Source organism: Triticum dicoccoides, chromosome 3B (assembly GCF_002162155.2).
Source record: "Triticum dicoccoides isolate Atlit2015 ecotype Zavitan chromosome 3B, WEW_v2.0, whole genome shotgun sequence".
Classification (NCBI taxonomy): Eukaryota; Viridiplantae; Streptophyta; class Magnoliopsida; order Poales; family Poaceae; genus Triticum; species Triticum dicoccoides.
Window position 1 is genome coordinate 573,555,197 of NC_041385.1, and position 19,837 is coordinate 573,575,033.

Genomic DNA, 19,837 nt, shown 5'->3' on the forward strand with positions numbered 1-19,837 from the left:
AACAAGGAAAAAACAGAAACTGGCACTGGGCTCTAGGTTAATAGGTTAGTCCCAAAAATCATATAAAATAACATATAAGTGCATATAAAACATCCAAGATGGATAACATAATAGCATGGAACAATCAAAAACTACAGATACGTTGGAGACGAATCAAGCATCCCCAAGCTTAATTCCTGCTCGTCCTCAAGTAGGTAAATGATAAAAACATAATTTTTCCTGTGGAATGCTACCTACCATATTTATCAATGTAATCTCTCTTTGTTGTGGCAAGAATATTCAGATCCATAAGATTCAAAACAAAAGTTTAATATCGACATAAAAACAATAGTACATCAAGCATACTAATAAAGCAATCATGTATTCTCAAAATAACATGGCCAAAGAAAGCTATCCCTACAAAATCATATAGTCTGGCAATGCTCTATCTTCATCACATAAAATAGTTAAATCATGCACAACCCCGGTTTCAGCCAAGCAATTGTTTCATACTTTAGTATTCTCAAACTTTTTCAACTTTCACGCAATACATGAGCATGAGCCTTGGACATAGCACTATAGGTGGAATAGAATGGTGGTTGTGGAGAAGACAAAAAGGTGAAGATAGTCTCACATCAACTAGGCTTACTAACGGGCTATGGAGATGCCCATCAATAGATATCAATGTGAGTGAGTAGGGATTGCCATGCAACGGATGCACTAGAGCTATAAGTGTATGAAAACTCAAAAAGAAACTAAGTGGGTGTGCATCCAACTTGCTTGCTCACTAAGACCTAGGGCATTTTGAGGAAGCCCATCATTGGAATATACAAGCCAAGTTCTATAATGAAAAATTCCCACTAGTATATGAAAGTGACAACATAGGAGACTCTCTATCATGAAGATCATGGTGCTACTTTGAAGCACAAGTGTGGTAAAAGGATAGTAGCATTGCCCCTTCTCTCTTTTTCTCTCTTTTTTTGTTTGTTTTTTCTCTTTTTTGGGCCTTCTCTTTTTTTAGCCTCTTTTTTTTCGTCCGGAGTCTCATCCCGACTTGTGGGGGGAATCATAGCCTCCATCATCCTTTCCTCACTGGGACAATGCTCTAATAATGATGATCATCACACTTTTATTTACTTACAACTCAAGAATTACAAGTCAATACTTAGAACAAAATATGACTCTATGTGAATGCCTCCGGCGGTGCACCGGGATGTGCAATGAATCAAGAGTGACATGTATGAACGAATTATGAAAGGTGGCTTTGCCACAAATACGATGTCAACTACATGATCATGCAAAGCAATATGGCAATGATAAAGCATGTCATAATAAACGGAACGGTGGAAAGTTCGATGTCAATATATCTCGAAATGGCTATAGAAATGCCATAGTAGGTAGGTATGGTGGCTCTTTTGACGAAGGTAATGGTGGGTGTATGATGACCCACAAGTGTAGGGGATCTATCGTAGTCCTTTCGATAAGTAAGAGTGTCGAACCCAACGAGGAGCAGAAGGAAATGACAAGTGGGTTTCAGTAAGGTATTCTCTGCAAGCACTGAAATTATCGGTAACAGAAAGTTTTGTGATAAGGTAATTTGTAACGAGTAACAAGCAATGAAATCAAATAAGGTGCAGCAAGGTGGCCCAATCCTTTTTGTAGCAAAGGACAAGCCTGGACAAGTTCTCATACAGAGAAAAGTGCTCCCGAGGACACATGTGAATTATCGTCAAGCTAGTTTTCATCACTCTCATATGATTCACGTTCGTTACTTTGATAATTTGATATGTTGGTGGACCGGTTCTTGGGTACTACCCTTTCTTGGACAAGCATCCCACCTATGATTAACCCCTATTGCAAGCATCCGCAACTATAAAAGATGTATAAAGGTAAACCTAACCATAGCATGAAACATATGGATCTAAATCAACCCCTTATGAAACAACGCATAAACTAGGGTTTAAGCTTCTGTCACTCTAGCAAACCATCATCTACTTATTACTTCCCAATGCCTTCCTCTAGGCCCAAACAATGGTGAAGTGTCATGTAGTCGACGTTCACATAACACCACTAGAGGAGAGACAACATACATCTCACCAAAATATCAAACGAATACCAAATTCACATGACTACTTATAGCAAGACTTCACCCATGTCCTCAGGAACAAACGTAACTACTCACAAAGCATATTCATGTTCATGATCATAGGGGTATTAATATGCATTAAGGATATGAACAAATGATCTTCCACCGAATAAACCAACTAGCATCAACTACAAGAAGTAATCAACACTACTAGCAACCCACAGGTACCAATCTGAGGTTTTGGTACAAAGATTGGATACAAGAGATGAACTAGGGTTTGAGAGGATATGGTGCTGGTGAAGATGTTGATGGATATTGACCCCCTCCCGATGAGAGGATCATTGGTGATGACGATGGTGATGATTTCCCCCTCCCGGAGGGAAGTTTCCCTGGCAGAACAGCTCCGCCGAAGCCCTAGATTGGTTCCGCCAAGGTTCCGCCTCGTGGCGGCGGAGTTTCGTCCCGTAAGCTTGCTTATGATTTTTTTCCAGGGTAAAAGACTTCGTATAGCAGAAGATGGGCATCAGAGGGCTGCTAGGTGGCCCACGAGGCAGGGGGCGCGCCCAGGGGGTAGGGCGCGCCCCCACCCTCGTGGCCAGGGTGTGAGCCCCCTCTGGTATTTCTTCCGCTCAGTATTTTTTATTAAATCCAAAAATGACTTTCGTGGAGTTTCAGTACTTTTGGAGTTGTGCAGAATAGGTCTCTAATATTTGCTACTTTTGCAGCCCAGAATTCCAGCTGCCGGCATTCTCCCTCTTCATGTAAACCTTGTAAAATAAGAGAGAATAGCCATAAGTATTGTGACATAACATGTAATAACAGCCATAATGCAATAAATATTGATATAAAAGCATGATGCAAAATGTACGTATCAACTCCCCTAAGCTTAGACCTCGCTTGTCCTCAAGCGGAAGCCGATATCGAAAAATATGTCCACATGTTTAGAGATAGAGGTGTCGATAAAATAAAATACGGACATGAGGGCATCATGATCATTCTTATAATAGCAACATATATATACATATTTTGTCATATGATTTCTTATTCTAAAGTAACAATCAATTCACAATGTCAAGTATGAATTAGAAACTTCATTGAAAACTAACAAACTAAAATCTCAGTCACTGAAGCAATTGCAATTTATCATAACATCGGAAAGAGTCAATATAAGAGCTTTTCAGCAAGTCCACATACTCAACTATCATTTAGTCTTTCACAATTGCTAACACTCACGCAATACTTATGGTTATGGAGTTTTAATCGGACACAGAGAAAGATAGGGGCTTATAGTGTTGCCTCCCAACCTTTTACCTCAAGGGTAATGTCAACAATAATAGTTCATGCTAACTTACATCCAATTGGATATATATATCAGGATTTTTCCAACACGAGGTGCTTGACAAAGGATAAAGTATAAAAATTAAGGGTGAAGATCACCATGACTCTTGATGTAAGACAAGAAGTAAAAGATAGGCCCTTCCCAGAGGGAAGCTGAGGTTGTCATGTGCTTTTATGGTTGGATGCACGAAATCTTAATGCAAAAGAATGCCACTTTATATTGCCATTTGTGATACAGACCTTTATTATGCACTCCGTCGCTTTTATTGCTTCCATATCACAAGATCGTATAAATCTTATTTTCTCCACACTAATAAGTCATACATATTTAGAGAGCAATTTTTATTGCATGGAACATGACAACTTACTTGAAGGATCTTACTCAATCCATAGGTAGATATGGTGGACTCTCATGGCAAAACTGGGTTTAAGGATATTTGGAAGCACAAGTAGTATTTCTACTTGGTGCAAGGAATTTGGCTAGCATGAGGGGGAAAGGCAAGCTCAACTTGTTGTATGATCCATGACAATATACTTTAATTCAGATATGAGAAAACATAACCCATTATGCTGTCTTCCTTGTCCAACATCAACTCTATAGCATGTCATACTTTAATGAGTGCTCAAATCATAAAAGATGTCCAAGATAGTATATTTATGTGTGAGAACCTCTCTTTCTTTATTACTTCCTATTAATTGCAACGATGACCAAAACTATGTTTGCCAACCCTCAACAACTTTTAATCATCATACTCTTTATATGTGAAGTCATTACTCTCCATAAGATCAATATGATCTCTTTTATTTCTTTTTACTCTTTTTATCCCCTTAAGATCATAGCAAGATAGAAAAGCCCTTGACTCAACACTAATCTTTATTATATATAGCTCACAGACTCGATTACATAGAGGGATCATAAGGCAAAACTCAAAACTAAATCATACCAAAACTTTATCCTACTATATTAGAATATTACTAAAAGGATCAAACTAAGAAAAACGGTAAATATAGGAGTGTGATGGTGATACGATACCGGGGCAACTCCCCCAAGCTTGGCAGTTGCCAAGGGGGTGCCCATACCCATGTGTTTATGTCTCCTTCTTCGGAAGTGGTGGTGTGATCTTCTTGGCGATAATGCCCCTCAGGATACGATTCTCCTCTTCGAGCTTATTGACCTGCTGCTTGAGGTCCATATTTTCCTTGCAGAGCTTACCCGTGACGGCTAAAGCTCCTTTCACCCATGGATGTTGCATAGCTGCTGGAGAACAAGTGACACTCTTTTTCATCTTTTCATAAGAAAGAAATTTAACATTGGAAGGGATGATCGAGTTTGGAATGGCTGAGCTCTGTAGTTCCCCCATCATGAATCTGGCTCGGAAACGAGAGGTAACTTCTTGATCCTCCTCCATGGCATATACCCTTTTCAAGTCGGACTCCATCTCATCCTCCGTTGATGGCCCAAAGTGATAAGCATCACTATTTGCTCATGTACCTGGCGTCGGGTGAGACACCCGACTCTCCCTGACTGACTCTTGAGAAGACATCTTGCTCTAAATCTGCAACAGAAACAACTCGAAACAAAAATAGAAGATATTTGCATGATACGGTGGTCAAAACCTTCGGAGATTATATAATGAATTTTTACCGACTAAAAGAAGTATCGTGCAAGAAAACGGAGTCCGAAGAGCACACGAGGTGCCCACGAGGCAGGGGGGCGCGCCCAGGGGGGTAGGGTGCACCCTCCACCCTCGTGGACGCCTCGTGTCCTTCCCGGACTACTTCTTATTTTCCTATTTTCTTAAATATTGCAAAATGGAGAAAAATTGCTATTAGAACTGTTTTGGAGTCGATTTACTTACCGTACCACATACCTATTCCTTTTCGGAGTCTGAAACGTTCTGGAAAGTGTCCCTTATGTATTCCTTCGGGGTTACAGTTTCAATAACATTAGTTTCAACATTTATAGGATTACCTGAGATATAATGTTTGATTCTTTGACTATTCACCACCTTTAGATTTGTGCCTTCGAAGTTGTTGATTTTTATGGCACCGGAACGATAGACCTCGTCGATAACGTAAGGACCTTCCCATTTAGAGAGGAGTTTTCCTACAAAAAATCTTTAACGAGAATTGAATAGCAACACATAATCACCTACGTTAAACTCACGCTTTTGTATTCTTTTGTCATGCCATCTTTTGACTTTTTCTTTAAACAACTTGGCATTCTCATAGGCTTTGGTTCTCCATTCATCAAGTGAGCTAATGTAAAATAGCCTCTTCTCACCGGCAAGTTTGAAATCATAACTGAGCTCTTTAATGGCCCAATATGCCTTATGTTCTAGTTCGAGAGGTAAGTGACATGCTTTTCCATAAACCATTTTATATGGAGACATACCCATAGGATTCTTATATGCAGTTCTATAGGCCCATAATGCATCATCAAGTTTCTTGGACCAATTTATTTCTAGATCTATTAATAGTATTTTGCAAAATTAATTTGAGCTCTCTATTACTCAATTCTACTTGACCACTAAACTGAGGGTGATATGGAGCTACAATTCTATGATTAACATCATACTTAGCAAGCATTTTACGAAAAGCACAATGAATAAAATGTGAACCACCATCAGTCATTAAGTATCTAGGGACTCCAAACCTCGGAAAAATAACTTCTTTAAGCATCTTAATAGAGGTGTTATGATCAGCACTACTAGTTGGAATAGCTTCTACCCACTTAGTAACATAATCAACAACAACTAAAATGTGTATACCCATTAGAGGAAGGAAACAGTCCCATATAATCAAAGCCCCAAACATCAAATGGTTCAATAACAAGAGAATAATTCACAGGCATTTCTTGACGTCTACTAATATTACCAATTCTTTGACATTCATCACAAGACAAGACAAACTTACGATCATCTTTGAAGAGAGTAGGCCAATAAAAACCGGATTGCAATACCTTATGTGCAGTTCTATCTCCAGCGTGGTGTCCTCCATATGCCTCGGAGTGACACTTGCGTAGGATCTGTTCCTGTCCATGCTCAGGTACACAACGTCTAATAACACCATCTACTCCTTCTTTATAAAGGTGTGGGTCATCCCAGAGGTAATGTCTTAAATCATAGAAGAACTTTTTCTTTTGCTGGTACATGAAACTAGGCGGTATTAATTTAGCAACAATGTAATTAGCATAATCAACATACCATGGAGCAGTACGAGAAGCATTTATGACAGCTAATTGTTCATCAGGGAAGCTATCATCAATAGGTAGTGGGTCATCAAGAACATTCTCTAACCTAGACAAGTTGTCTGCAACGGGGTTCTCAGCTCCCTTTCTGTCAATAATATGCAAATCAAATTCTTGTAGCAAGAGAACCCATCTAATAAGTCTAGGTTTAGCATATTTCTTTTCCATAAGATATTTAATAGAAGCATGATCAGTGTGAATAGTTACTTTAGAATCAACAATATAAGGTTTGAACTTATCACAAGAAAATACAACCGCTAAGAAGTCTTTTTCAGTAGTAGCATAATTTCTCTGGGCACTATCTAGAGTTTTACTAGCATATTGAATAACATTTAGTTTCTTATCAACTCTTTGTCTTAGAACAGCACCTACAGCATAATCACTAGCATCACACATAATTTCAAAGGGTAAATTCCATTCAGGTGGCTGAACAATAGGTGTAGAAATCAAAGCTTTCTTAAGTATTTCAAATGCTTCTACACAATCATCATCAAAGACAAAAGGAATATCTTTTTGTAAGAGATTAGTCAAAGGCCTAGAAATTTTATAGAAGTCCTTAATGAACCTCCTATAAAAACCGGCATGACCAAGGAAACTTCTTATACCTTTAATGTCCTTGGGACACGACATCTTTTCAATAGCATCAACGTTAGCTTTATAAACTTCAATACCTTTTTCAGAAATTTTATGCCCCAAGACAATACCTTCATTAACCATAAAGTGGCACTTCTCCCAATTCAAGACGAGACTAGTATATTCACATCTCTGCAAAACTCGATCAAGGTTGCTCAAGCAATCATCAAAAGAAGACCCATAAACAGATAAATCATCCATGAAAACCTCACAAATCTTTTCACAAAAGTCAGAGAATATAGCCATCATGCATCTTTGAAAGCTAGTACGTGCATTACATAAACCAAAAGGCATATGTCTATAAGCAAAAGTACCGAAAGGGCAAGTAAAAGTGGTCTTTTCTTGATCCTCTGCTGACACAGGTATTTGAAAGAAACTAGAGTAACCATCTAGAAAGCAAAAATGCGTATGTTTAGATAATCTTTCTAGCATTTGATCAATAGAAGGTAGAGGGTAATGATCCTTTTTAGTAGCTTTATTTAATTTGCGGAAATTAATTTCCATCCTATAGCCTATAGCAATTCTTTGTGGGATCAATTCATCTTTATCATTAGGACCAACAGTAATACCTCCCTCCTTAGGGACACAATGGACAGGACTTACCCACTGACTATCAGCAGCGGGATAAATTATACCTGCCTCGAGGAGCTTTAGTATTTCCTTTCTTACCACTTCTTTCATTTTAGGATTTAATCGTCATTGATGATCAATAACTAGTTTGGCGTCTTTCTCCAAATTTATCTTGTGTTGACATAAAGTGGGACTAATGCCCTTAAGATCATCAAGAGTATATCCAATAGCAGCATGATGCTTCTTCAGAGTTTTCAATAATCTTTCCTCTTCCTGCTGTGAAAGGTTAGCACTAATAATAACAGGATATATCTTCTTTTCATCAAGATAAGCATATTTGAGAGTATCAGGTAATGGTTTAAGCTGAAACACGGGATCACCCTTGGGTGGAGGAGGATCCCCTAGAATTTCAACAGGCAAGTTGTGTTTCAAAATAGGTCCCTGTTTAAAGAATACTTCATCTATCTCCCTTCTTTCATTCATAAACATATCATTTTCATGGTCTAGCAAATATTGTTCTAAAGGATCATTAGAAGGCACGACAATAGAAGCAAGACCAATAATTTCATCCTTACCAGGCAATTCTTTAAAATGGGGTTGTCTACGAAATTTAGCAAAATTAAACTCACGAGACATATCCCCCAAACCAATAGTAACAGCATCCTTTTCGCAATCTATCCTAGCATTAACAGTATTCAAGAAGGGTCTACCAAATATAATGGGACAAAAGTCATCCTGTGGGGAGCCAAGAACAAGAAAATCAGCAGGATATTTAACTTCCCCACACAAGACTTCAACATCTCTAACAATCCCAATTGGTGAAATAGTATCTCTATTGGCAAGCTTAATTGTAACATCTATTTCTTATATCTCAGCAGGTGCAATATCATGCATAATTTCTTTGTATAAGGAATGAGGTATTGCACTAGCACTAGCACCCATATCACATAAGCCATGATAACAATGATCTTTTATTTTAACAGAAATAACAGGCATCCCTACAACAGGTCTATGTTTCTTAGCATCGGGTCTAGCAATTCTAGCAGCTGCATCACAGAAATAAATAACATGCCCATCAATATTATCAGCCAAGATATCTTTAACCATAGCAATACTAGGTTCAACTTTAATTTGCTTAGGTGGTGTATATGTTCTAATGTTACTCTTACGAACCACAGTTGAAGCTTTAGCATGATCCTTTATCCTAATAGGGAAAGGTGGTTTCTCAACATAAGTAGTAGGAACAATAGGATCATTATAAGTGATAGTCTTTTCTTCAACTTTAATAGGTGCAACTACTTTTACTTCAGTGGGAGGATTATATTTAAACCACTTCTCCTTAGGGAGGTCAACATGAGTAGCAAATGATTCACAGAAAGAAGCTACTATCTCAGAGTCAAGTCCATATTTAGTGCTAAATCCATGAAAAGCATCAGTATCCATAAAAGATTTAACACAATCAAACTTAGGTGTCATACCTGACTCCTTACCTTCGTTGATATCCCAATCTTCAGAGTTGCGTTTAATTCTTTCCAGTAAATCCCATTTGAATTCAGTAGTCTTCATCATAAAAGAACCAGCACAAGATGTATCGAGCATGGAGCGATTGTTGAGAGAAAGCCGAGCATAATTTTTTTGAATAATCATTTCTCTTGAGAGCTCATGATTGGGGCATGAATATAACATTGACTTAAGCCTCCCCCAAACTTGAGAGATGCTTTCTCCTTCGCAAGGCCAAAAATTATATATATATAATTACGATCACGATGAACAAGATGCATAGGATAAAACTTCTAATGAAATTCCAATTTCAATCGCCTGTAGTTCCATGATCCCATATCATCACATAGCCTATACCATGTCAATGCCTCTCCCTTCAAAGATAAAGGGAATACCTTCTTCTTGATAACATCATCGGGCATACCTGCAAGCTTAAATAATCCACAAACTTCATCCACATAGATTAGGTGTAAATCGGGATGCAATGTTCCATCCCCTGTAAAGGGATTAGCTAGCAGTTTCTCTACCATACCCGAAGGAATTTAAAAGTAAACATTTTCAGTAGGTTCAGTAGGTTGAGGAGCAACTCTTTGCTCTACTAGTCGGGGTGAAGATACCCCGAACAAGCCCCTCCAAGGATTATGTTCCATAGTAACAAGTGATAGTAAATTTCAGCACACAATATAAATTTTTCCTTACCAAGTTCCACTTACCAAAGGCGCTTTACTCCCCGACAACAGTGCCAGAAAAGAGTCTTGATGACCCACAAGTGTAGGGGATCTATCATAGTCCTTTCGATAAGTAAGAATGTCGAACCCAACGAGGAGCAGAAGGAAATGACAAGCGGTTTTCAGTAAGGTATTCTGTGCAAGCACTGAAATTATCGGTAACAGATAGTTTTGTGATAAGGTAATTTGTAACGAGTAACAAGAAATGAAAGTAAATAGGGTGCAGCAAGGTGGATGAATCCTTTTTGTAGCAAAGTACAAGCCTGGACAAGTTCTTATATAGAGAAAAGCGCTCCCGAGGACACATGGGAATTATCGTCAAGCTAGTTTTCATCACGCTCATATTATTCATGTTCGTTACTTTGATAATTTGATATGTGGGTGGACCGGTGCTTGGGTACTACCCTTTCTTGGACAAGCATCCCACTTATGATTAACCCCTATTGCAAGCATCCGCAAAAAGAAGTATTAAGGTAAACCTAACCATAGTATGAAACATATGGATCCAAATCAGCCCCTTACGAAGCAACGCATAAACTAGGGTTTAAGCTTCTGTCACTCTAGCAACCCATCATACACTTATTACTTCCCAATGCCTTCCTCTAGGCCCAAACAATGGTGAAGTGTCATGTAGTCGACATTCACATAGCACCACTAGAGGAGAGACAACATACATCTCATCAAAATATCGAACGAATACCAAATTCACATGACTACTTATAGCAAGACTTCACCCATGTCCTCAGGAACAAACCTAACTACTCATAAAGCATATTCATGTTCATGATCAGAGGGGTATTAATATGCATTAAGGATCTGAACAAATGATCTTCCACCTAATAAACCAACTAGCATCAACTACAAGGAGTAATCAACACTACTAGCAACCCACAGGTACCAATCTGAGGTTTTGGTACAAAGATTGGATACAAGAGATGAACTAGGGTTTGAGAGGATATGGTGATGGTGAAGATGTTGATGGAGATTGACCCCCTCCCGATGAGAGGATCGTTGGTGATGATTTCCCCCTCCCGGAGGGAAGTTTCCCCGATAGAACAGCTCCGCCGGAGCCCTAGATTGGTTCCGCCAAGGTTCCGCCTTGTGGCGGCGGAGTTTCGTCCCGTAAGCTTGTTTATGATTTTTTTCCAGGGTAAAAGACTTCATATAGTAGAAGATGGGCACCGGAGGGCTGCCAGGTGGCCCACAAGGTAGGGGGCGAGCCCAGGGGGGTAGGGCGCGCCCCCACCCTCGTGGCCAGGGTGTGGGCCCCCTCTACTATTTCTTCCGCTCAGTATTTTTTTATTAAATCCAAAAATGACTTTCCTGGAGTTTCAGGACTTTTGGATTTGTGCAGAATAGGTCTCTAATATTTGCTCCTTTTCCAGCCCAGAATTCCAGTTGCCGACATTCTCCCTCTTCATGTAAACCTTGTAAAATAAGAGAGAATAGCCATAAGTATTGTGACATAACATGTAATAACAGACCATAATGCAATAAATATTGATATAAAAGCATGATGTAAAATGGACATATCAGTGTATGGTACCGGCGAAAGTTGCGCGGCACAAAAGAGGCTAGCAATGGTGGAAGGATGAGAGTGCGTATAATCCATGGACTCAACATTAGTCATAATGAACTCACATACTTATTGCAAAAATCTACAAGTCATTAAAACCAAGCACTGCGCGCATGCTCCTAGGGGAAGGGCTGGTAGGAGTTAACCATCGCGCGATCCCGACCTCCACACATAAGGAAGACAATCAATAAATAAATCATGCTCCAACTTCATCACATAACAGTTCACCATACGTGCATGCTACGTGAATCACAAAATTTAACACAACTATCTCTCAAATTCACAACTACTCCACTAGAATAAATCTAATATCACCATCCTCATATCTCAAAACAATCATAAAGAATCAAACTTCTCATAGTATTCAATGCACTTTATATGAAAGTTTTTATTATATCCCTCTTGGATGCCCATCATATTAGGACTAAATTCATAACCAAAGAAAATTACCATGCTGTTTAGGACTCTAAAAATAATATAAGTGAAGCATGAGAGTTCATCTATTTCTTCAAAATAAAACCACCACCGTGCTCTAAAAAGATATAAGTGAAACACTAGAGCAAATGACAAACTACTCAGAAAGATATAAGTGAAGTTCAATGAGTAGTCGAATAATTATGTAACTATGTGAAGACTTTCTAACATTTAAGAATATCAGATCTTAAGTACTTATTCAAACAGCAAGCAAAACAAAATAAAACAACATGACGCTCCAAGCAAAACACAGATATGTGGTGAATAAAAATATAGTTCCAAGTAAAGTTACCGATGAACGAAGATGTAAGACGGGATGCCTTCCAGGGCATACCAAAGCTTAGGCTCTTGGTTGTCCTTGAATATTACCTTGGGGTTCCTTGGGCATCCCCAAAATTAGGCTCTTGCCACTCCCTATTCCATAGTCCATCGAATCTTTACCCAAAACTTGAAAACTTCACAACACAAAACTCAACAAAAAACTCGTAAGCTCCGTTAGTATAAGAAAAATAAATCACCACTTTTGGTACTGTTATAAACTCATTATAAAATCGTATTGGTGTAATTTCTACTGTATTACAACTTCTCTATGGTTCATACCCTCCAATAGTACTCATAGATTCAGCAAAATAAGCAAACAACACATAGAAAACAAAATCTGTCAAAAACAAAACAGTCTGTAGTAATTTGTATCTCCCGAATACTTCTGTAACTCCAAAAATTCTGCAATAAATTGGTGAACGCGAGGAATTTTTCTATTAATCTTCTGTAAAAAGAATCAACTTAAAATCGCTCTTATGTAAAAAATGACAGCTAATCTCGTGAGCGCAAAGTTTCTGTTTTTTACAGCAAGATCGCATTAACTTCCACCCAAGTCTTCCCAAAGGTTCTACTTGGCACTTTATTGAAACAAAAAGCTATAAAACATGATTACTACAGTAGCTTAATCATGTGGACACACAAAAACAATAGGGGTAAATGTTAGGTTGTCTCCCAACAAGCGCTTTTCTTTAATGCCTTTTTAGCTAGGCATGATGATGACAATGATGCTCACATAAAAGATAAGAATTGAAACATAACGGGAGCATCATGAAGCATATGACTAGCACATTTAAGTCTAACCCACTTCCTATGCCAAGGGATTTTGTGAGCAAACAACTTATGAGAACAAGAATCAATTAGCATAGGAAAGCAAAACAAGCATACCTTCAAGATTTTCAACACATAGAGAGGAAACTTGATATTATTACAATTCCTACAAGCATATATTCCTTCTTCGTAATAATTTTCAGTAGCATTAAATGAATTCAACAATATAACCATCACATAAAGCATTCTTTTCATGATATACAAGCATAGAAATTTTATTACTCTCTACATAAGCAAATTTCTTCTCATGAATTGTAGTGGGAGCAAACTCAACAAAATAACTATCGTGTGATACTTTATTCACATAATCAATTTGAGCATTAAAATCATGATGACAAGTTTCATGGATATCATTAATTTTTATAGCATAAATGTCATCACAATAATCATCATAGATAGGAGGCGTGCTATCATTATAATATATTTTCTCATCCAAACTTGGGGGACTAAAAATATCATCTTGATCAAACATAGCATCCCCAAGCTTGTAGCTTTGAATATCATTAGCATCATGGATATTCAAGGAATTTATACTAACAACATTGCAATCATGCTCATCATTGAAAGATTTAGTGCCAAACATTTTAATGCATTCTTCTTCTAGCACTTGGGCACAATTTTCCTTTACATCATTTTCACGAAAGATATTAAAAAATGAAGCATATGTGGCAACCTCAATTCTATTTTTTGTTAATGGGCTATATGCGAATAGGCCATTAACAGGCTTTCTGTGGGCCGCCCTCTACCTTTTGACCAAGTCAAATGGGACAACCTTTTCACTAGAATGGGCCTCTGTTGGGTCGTGCCACATGTCGACGTATCATAGGCGCCTTCAGTCCAATGAGTAGATGACATCTGTCCCAACAGTGAGCCGACACGTGGTTCCTCTGGCCATTGAGAATTTTACATGTGGAAAATCCCCATTGGACTGGGCTGCTAACGGGTTATCGGATCCAAACCAGAACCCGATAGCTTAACGGTGACCCGTTATGGTGGATGCAACGTGTCGGTTATCCTTGACGAAAGCAATTCTATGACGCACAATTTATCGTCATGGAAGTGGACACTTCCGTAATGATAATTTTGGTAATGTCATGGAACACTTCTACGACATCACAAGTATGGCTATCTTGATTTTGTCATAAAATCGTCATGGATGTACATGCATGACAGAAAACGTGACCTATTGTGACAAACACGTATCATCACGAAAGTGTATTTTTTGTAGTGCGTAACACAAAACCTATAGGAGCCCATGATGTATACTATGCAACCTTCTCCTTGTAGACGTTGTTGGGCCTCCAAGTGCAGAGGTTTGTAGGACAGTAGCAAATTTCCCTCAAGTGGATGACCTAAGGTTTATCAATCCGTGGGAGACGTAGGATGAAGATGGTCTCTCTCAAGCAACCCTGCAACCAAATAACAAAGAGTCTCTTATGTCCCAATCACACCCAATACAATGGTGAATTGTATAGGTGCACTAGTTCGGCAAAGAGATGGTGATACAAGTGCAATATGGATGGTAGATATAGGTTTTTGTAATCTGAAAATATAAAAACAGCAATGTAGCAAGTGGTAAAAGTGAGCATAAACGGTATTGCAATGCTAGGAAACAAGGCCTAGCGTTCATACTTTCACTAGTGCAAGTTCTCTCAACAATAATAACATAATTAGATCATATAACTATCCCTCAACATGCAACAAAGAGTCACGCCAAAGTCACTAATAGCGGAGAACAAATGAAGAGATTATTGTAGGGTACAAAACCACCTCAAAGTTATCCTTTCTGATCGATCTATCCAAGAGTCCGTAGTAAAATAACACGAAGCTATTCTTTCCGTTCGATCTATCCTAGAGTTCATACTAGAATAACACCTTAAGACACAAATCAACCAAAACCCTAATGTCACCTAGATACTCCAATGTCACCTCAAGTATCCGTGGGTATGATTATACGATATGCATCACACAATCTCAGATTCATCTATTCAACCAACACAAAGAACTTCAAAGGGTGCCCCAAAGTTTCTACCAGAGAGTCAAGACGAAAACATGTGCCAACCCCTATGCACAAGTTCACAAGGTCACTGAACCCGCAAGTTGATCACCAAAACATACATCAAGTAGATCACGTGAATATCCCATTGTCACCACAGATAAGCACATGCAAGACATACATCAAGTGTTCTCAAATCCTTAAAGACTCAATCCGATAAGATAACTTCGAAGGGAAAACTCAATCCATTACAAGAGAGTAGAGGGGGAGAAACATCGTAATATCAAACTATAATAGCAAAGCTCGCGATACATCAAGATCGTGCCATATCAAGAACACGAGAGAGAGAGAGACCAAACACATAGCTACTGGTACATACCCTCAGCTCAAGGGTGAACTACTCCCTCCTTGTCATGAAGAGCGCCGGGATGATGAAGATGGCCACCGGTGATGATTCCCCCCTTCGGCAGGGTGCCGGAACAGGGTCCCATTTGGTTTTTGGTGTCTACAGAGGCTTGCGGCAGCGGAACTCCCGATCTAGGTTTCTTTTCGAGGGTTTCTATATTTATAGGAATTTTTGGCGTCGGGAACAAGTCAGGGGTGTCTCCGAGTCATCCATGAGATAGGGGGGCGCACCCAGGGGATAGGGCACGCCCTCGACCCTCGTGGATGGCTCGGGACTCTTCTGGTCCATCTCCGATGCTTCGTGGGCTTCTTGTCGTCCATAAAAAATCTTCAAAAATTGGCACGTCAATTGGACTCCGTTTGGTGTTCCTTTTCTGTAAAACTCAAAAACAAGGAAAAAACAGAGACTGACACTGGGCTCTAGGTTAATAGGTTAGTCCCAAAAATCATATAAAATAACATATAAATGCATATAAAACATTCAAGATGGATAATATAATAGCATGGAACAATCAAAATTTTTAGATACGTTGGAGACATATCAGTCCATAACCCCGCCTTATTCTGCTAACAGTTTTGGGCTGCCTCCCACCGCAAAAACGAACCGCAGCTGGATTTCATCCCACGTTCACCTTATCCATTCGAGCCCCCACCTTGCGCACTTTCCTCCGCGCCCACCCACTCCCTCTCCTTCCCACCTCCTCCTCCCACAGCCACCTTCCACGACGAGGCACACCGCCGGCATCGGCGCAACGCCCACCTTCTCCTGCGCTCCGCGGCCCACCCCGAGCTGCAACCCCATCCTCCCCACCTTCTTTGTTGTGAGGCGGCCCACCCACCCAAGCCGCCGCCCCACCCTCCCACCTTCTCCGGCCCGGCTCGCCGTCGGCCAGCGCGCCACCTTCCTCGGCTGGATCCGTGGTGCCACCCCGGTGACCTGGACCTCCTTCCCCAATTTTTCTCACTCCGCCACCGCCACCGGGTCCCGATCAATCCCACCAAAACCACCGGATATGCATCCAGATCCATCCCCATTTTACCAAATCTGGCTCGATCCACGGTCGTGTAGAAGACGATTGGGCTCGCCGGAGCTACCCCACCCAATCCACCTTCCTCGACGGAGTGCTCCACCCCATGACGCTCTGGACGGAGGAGCGCCCACACCTGCATCGCCCCTTCAACCTCCTCCAGGTTCCGCCATGCCCCAATCCACCCAGCTACCTCTTTCCTATCTCGATACAGATTGGAATCAAGTGCGTCGATAGCTGCCGGCTGAGCTTCTTCTCCCTCACCAGCGAGCTCCTTCTCCTCTCCCAGCAGATCAGGGAGGCACTAGTTCAACGCACCACTGGTGGTGTCCTACGACAGCCGCGCTTGCAGTGCAGTCCGGTGGCGAGCGTGCTTGCAGTGCAGTTCGACGGCGAGCCGTTTCCAATGTAGTCCAGCGGTGTACAAGGCTAGTAGTGCAGCTCATTCCTTTTCTTTTCACTTCAACTTATTGTAAAAAAAAGTTGAATTTCCTGTGCCCTTTCGATCGTGTGTCACCTCCACCGCCAAAAGTGTGCATGCAATTCAGTGTGTCCTATTGCTGCGCATGAAGGAACACTGAGGATGATGGTGAGCAAGCGATGCACTCCAGTTACAACAAAAAGATGCCTAGATCAAAATCTTCACTATTGTTCTCCGTTGACAGCGAGCAGTGCAGGTTGCTCTTCATTGCAGGTCGGTTGGATCATTGGTGCAGTACCCAAATCGCTAGTGTTTTCGATGCTACTCGCACACATCACCGGTGGTTCACCGGAGCACCCCCTCGCAGCTCTCTCCTTCCCCAACATGTAGTTCACCGGCGACGACCTTTAGTTTGTTTTGGTTGCTGTCGATGCCATCCCCACTGTAGTACAGTGTGCATCATGATGGTTTTGTGTGTATGTGTCTTTTGCATGGTAGCCGACTGGGGGCCTATGTTCCTGTACAATGTAAAAATAGCATGAAAAAAAGTGCACTTCTGTTGTATCCAAGTTTCATTTCTCCCTCAATGTACATTGGACATGCAAAAAACTGTGTCCAGATGTTCACTTTTTTCCATAGAGAGGTTCAGTTTTATTGTGTGGAGAGGTTCGCTCCACTATACTATGCACTTTTCTTTGTTTTTTAGAGGTTTGCTCCACTGTACTATGCATTTCTTTTTGTTTTAAACAATAACAAAAAGAATCTCGTGCAATCCTCTGTGATGACATTGCAGTGCACTTTTCCGTCTGATGCAGCACACTAACATTGACAAATATGGTCCACTAAACCCTAGAAACAAGTTAGAAAAGACAAAGAAAAATCATAATGTACACGTAGACTTGTGTCTTGGTTCATTTTTCGCTTGATGTGGTTCACTTACACCCGATGTGAAGCGCACTTCACCTCCTCGTCTTAGAAAATTTTGGTCTAATAAAAAATAATGCAGTTCGTTTGCCCGTCTAATGCAGTGCGGTTTTAGTCCAAAGCAGTGCATTCTTCCGTCTAATGCAATTCCCTCGACGATTTGGGTGTCGTGAAAAACAGAGTGTCCGCGTTTCGATATTTTTTAAAGTGCTCTTAAACCGTAAGGAATTAAAGAGAGTGTTCTACATGAAAAAGTTGCGCCTCGTCAATATCTTTCCAACGGCGTATAATTTGAATCATTTCGACTAGCGGTTTGTGAAAAATTCACAAAATACAGCCGCTGCCACATGTCGTCAATCGTACGATTTTCAAAATTAACTAAAAACCATAAGGATTCTCAAAAACATTCCAACATATGAAAGTTGCGCCTCGTTCGTAGCTTTCCAATGGCGTATCAGACGCCTCGTTTTGATAAACGATTCAAAAACTGGAGTGAAAAAAGTACGAAAATTGCTAAAAATTCGAAAAAATAGAATTCTGCGATTTAGCAAATTTGAAAGTGCTCTTAAACCGTAACGAATTACAGAAAATAATAGACATGAAAAAGTTGCGCCTCGATCATATCTTTCCAGCGACGTATCATTTGCTTTATTCCGATAAACGGTTTAGAAAAAATCGCGAAAATACGCTCGCTGCCACTCGTCATCCGCCGCGCCGTTTTTGAAACTGCTCTTAAACCGCAAGGAATCTCGAAAAGTGTTCAACATGGCGAAGTTGCACCTAATCCATAACTTTCCAACGGTATATTATATGCCTCGGTTCCGATAAACGGTTAAAAAACTAGAGCGAAAACAGTACCAGAAAAACACTACATGCAATTTTTTTTACGCGAAGTTCACTAGTCTGTATTGCAGTGCTCGTCGTCAAAATGATGCAATGCGCTTCTGTTGAGCGTGCAGTGCTGAAGTGTTATCAGAATAACTATTCTGCTAACATTAGCAGAATAGACCGGCTGTATATATATCAAACTTCCCCTTTCGCTTCCCGACAAAGGTGAACCGTGTGCCGACCCACAAATGTGTGCTTGTGGTGCGAGATGGATGAGACCACATACGAACCACATGCGGGTGGCCCTACTATATGTATGAAAAGGGTGTGGTGTGATATTTAACTGCCATTCACAACTTTGATGTGGCACGTGTGCCTATTAACCGGACTTCTCTGACCCCACGGAGGTTGCAGGTAGCGAAGTAGCCCCCCCCACACACACGTCGGGGAGAGGGCATCTCACCAAGACATACTGTAACACGGATCAAGCAGGATCCAACTTGGTCGTACAACCTCTCCCACTCGTTGTTGGTCAAAGTGATGAACGTCCACACAACTGATACGTCTCCAATGTATCTATAATTTTTTATTGTTCCATGTTGTTATATTATCATTCTTGGATGTTTTACAATCATTTTTTTAGTAATTTTATATCATTTTTGGTACTAACCTATTGACATAGTGCCCAGTGCCAGTTGTTGTTTTCTGCATGTTTTTTACATCGCAGGAAATCAATACCAAACGGAGTCCAAATGCAGCGAAACTTTTTGTGGATTTTTTTGGGCTAGAAGACATCCAGTGGGCCAGGAAAGCACCTGGGGGTGCTCCGAGGGGAGCACAACCCACCAGGGCACGCCTGGAGGCCCAGGCGCGCCCCGGTTGGTTGTGCCCACCTTGGGTGCCCCATGAACCGCCTCTTTGCTCTATAAATACCCCAATATTCCAGAAACCC

The 19,837-nt window shown here is 40.4% G+C and overlaps 1 long non-coding RNA gene across 3 annotated transcripts; it reads left to right on the top strand.

The window, feature by feature from the left end:
- Positions 1-16,308: 16,308 nt before the first annotated feature.
- LOC119277163 lies at positions 16,309-17,836 on the top strand. 3 transcript variants are annotated; one of them, XR_005136961.1, is made up of 2 exons: positions 16,309-16,875; positions 16,980-17,836. It is a non-coding gene; the product is annotated as an uncharacterized LOC119277163 (long non-coding RNA). The 3 variants fall into 3 exon arrangements; XR_005136963.1 differs by having other exon boundaries at positions 17,002-17,836; XR_005136962.1 differs by having other exon boundaries at positions 17,005-17,836.
- The last annotated feature ends 2,001 nt before the right edge of the window (positions 17,837-19,837 follow it).